This window comes from Elephantulus edwardii, unplaced genomic scaffold (assembly GCF_000299155.1).
Source record: "Elephantulus edwardii isolate Elephantulus edwardi_28Jun2011 unplaced genomic scaffold, EleEdw1.0 scaffold00112, whole genome shotgun sequence".
Taxonomy (NCBI): domain Eukaryota; kingdom Metazoa; phylum Chordata; class Mammalia; order Macroscelidea; family Macroscelididae; genus Elephantulus; species Elephantulus edwardii.
The window spans coordinates 1,372,036-1,375,432 of record NW_006399862.1 but is presented as its reverse complement, the minus strand read 5'-3'; positions in this window follow the sequence as shown (position 1 = coordinate 1,375,432).

The following is a 3,397-nucleotide window of genomic DNA, read 5'->3' as shown; positions in this document are numbered from 1 at the left end:
TCTTTGAAGACAAGAATGTGAGGCTTCATTGCACATATTTTGCACACGTGATTAAGAGGAAACAGACCCTAGAGAAGTGCATTAAAAAAGGAAGTCAATTAAAGAAGACTCTCAAAGAGAGATGCCTTGAACACTGACTACAACAATGGGCTCAAGCATGGAAGCTGTTAGGAGACTTGTACAGGGCTGAGCAGCATTTTGTTATATTGTGCATAAGGTTACTATGAGCTGAAATGAAATTAAATGCATCTAACAACAACATGAATGAGAGTCGGACAATGGAATAGGATGACAGAAGAAGAATGGGAAAAAAGAAGAAGAAGAAGAATGATGCCTTTGGGTCAAGATGTTGGAAGAGTACTGAATATTCCCATGGACTGACAGAAGGACAAACACATATGTCTTGAAAAAGTGCAAGCAGACTGTTCTTTATAGGCAAGGATGACAACACTTTGTCTTACATGCTTTGGGCATATTGTTCAGAGGGGCTGTTCCTTGGAAAGGGATGTCATGCTAGGAAAGGTGGAGGATTAGCAAAAGAAAGAAAGACCCTTAAGGAGATGACTGGACAAAGTGACTGCAGCAATGGACTTAAGGGTCTCAAAGATCCTGAGGGTGATACAGGAGAGGAGAGGCTTCAGGTATACTGTTCACAGGGTCCCTATGATTCTTACTAGACTTGATGGCACCTAACAACACCTAATATTGTTATCTTTACTTTACACTTGTTTAATTTTTAATGCTATTGCAGACACTTGAATGCCTCATCTAGATATTTAATAAAAAATTTAAGTGTTAACACACAGAACAGGACATGTAGCAATACAGCAGTAATTGGCTTTAAAGATAATATAACATCTATTAATTTTTGCTTGCTTTTTGGCATTAATATCATTTGCATCTGTTGTAATTTTTGTAGCAGGGTACTAGGTGCATCTTTAAAGAAGAATTAAAGGAAGAATACTTGCCTCTCTGGAGTCACCCACATTCCAGTTATTTCTTCAATAAATTCCACAAACTAAGCTTCCCTTTTTAACCAAGTCTGGTGGCCTAGTGAGTAAAGAGCTAACACTGCTCTACCAAAGGCATGTGGTTTGAATCCATTAAGAGAAAGATGGGTGATCTTATCTGGTGAGATTTACTGCCTCCAAAAATCAGCTGGAGAGTAAGCAGAGTTGGCTCCAACACCATGACATAACAACAACAATAAACATAAACATGATCAAAATATACAGTATTAATTTCTTTTTTCCCTTTAAGTAAATTCTTCCATAAATACTATGTGTTCTTTTAAAAAAAAATCTTTCCTAAAAGAGAAAAACTATGAGTTTCCCTCTCTTGAATGTCTTGTAGTTTAATATTTGGCTTATGTTGTGAGCTGTGTACCATCAAGTCGAAACCGACCTATAGCTGACTCTCCAGCAGGTTTTTTTGTTTTTTTTTTACTTTCCATACATTGATGCACATTTTCCTTCCTGTTAACCCCTCGTCCCCCAGTTTGCTTTTCTCCTTGAAAAGAAAAAAAGAAAAAATTCTTTTATTTTTATACAATCCCCACCAGTCCACTTTACTCTACAGCTTATTCTTGACTCTTGTCATGCTAATAATACCTAATCATATATCCCTTTTAAACAGTTCTCTCCCTCATCTGTTTCAGCGCAGTGTACATTATCAGTCCCCTCTTTTATTCTTTTCACCCCCAACCCCTGATCCAGCATATTTTCAGAGGCAGTTCAATCTCAAGGGCGGAGATTGCCCATCTGTCTTCTCGGAGCAGGTGGTGGATTGAAACTGAATGCCTTCAGGTTTGCAGTGCAGCTTCTTACCTCTAGGCTACCAGAGCTTCCTTTTCGGCTTATAGGTAAGTGTGAACTGAAATTAGCCACACCGTGAATCTACCTACTTTCATTAACTATGTTATATTAATCTGTTCCAGAATTATTTTCTGAACATTCAACTAAAATTCTATTCAACTCCAATCATTCCAGCTGACAGCGATTATGTGACAAGTTTTGTGCTGATTTACCATTTTAGTTCATACTTTTTCTATTTGATCCACTCCATTGTAACCCTAGGACAAGCTAGTCATCAGCTCTATTCTAAGCAATGAAACTGATCAGGGGAAAAGTGGAATTTATCGGTAAGTGCCAAAACGTCAAATAGCAAATATCAAGGAAAAATATATGTCAACTGCAGAATAAGACACAAGGGAAAAATCGTACTCTCTCCCTGTCTACACACCACCATGTCTTCCTGGCTGGAAGCAGATAATGACATCTAAAAAATTCTGGTGCCCAGGACAACCTCCTGTGAATTGGCAGATGAGTGAGAAATAAGCTTTAATTGAGGCTGGATTATTACTACTAAAAAACACAGTCTAGTGAAATATATACATTTCCCCATAACATTTTATAGTATACATTAGGTTGCTGTACCATAGAATCAGAATCAACCCATAGCTGACCCGCCAGCAGATTTTCAAAGGCAGTTAATTGCACAGGAGGAGATTACCCATCCTTCTCCCACGGAGCAACTGGCAGCTTCTTAAACTGCGTGCCTTTGGGATTGCAGTGCAGCTTCTTGCCACGAGGTCATCAGAGCCCCCTGTGTTTATTATATATGATAACAAAGTTTGTTTTTCCTTGTGAAATTTAAGGTGAAAATGTTGATGGGTGTTAATTCATCTTCCAAAGATATATAGAATTATGAAACAGGGTTTTTTTTTCTCCTTAAAGGCTTTCAGAATCAGTAGAATTAAATGAATAAATTTCTAAAGGTTATGCATGTGTAGCAAAATCTGGAATAATAAATAATTGCATAGAGTTGGATTTTGATAAAGACTAATTCCCACCAATCTTTGTTACAATTTTAAAAATGTTTAATATTCATAACTTCAGTATGAATATACTGTTTTCTCTGAATTATCAATTGTTGCAACATAGTATTTATATTCTTTCTCTGTATACTTACCTACTTAACTATTCATGCCATAAAATTAGCAGCCTTAACATTACCCAATTAGTACTGAATTTAATTTTTAAAAGACAAATATGTATTTATAACTCAACTGATAGAATTTCCGCAGAAATAAAAAAATTAGACTTTTTAAAAAAGTTATACCCAAAATACTTACTTGCATTGAAAATACCCATTCTAATATTAACTCTAAATCAAAGGGAAATATTTTCCTAATTTACTGACATTGTTGGGCTAATTAGTAAGCACTGAAAAATACAGTCAAAGAATTACTGATTCTTTACAAATTCAGGCAAGTCAGAAATGGATTGGCATGGACATTTGACAATTATTTGGCCCAATGCCTAGAACCTCTATTCAACTGAGGTTTTTGTGCTAAATGCTAAAGATAAAAACTTAGTGTTTTGATATATATATATAT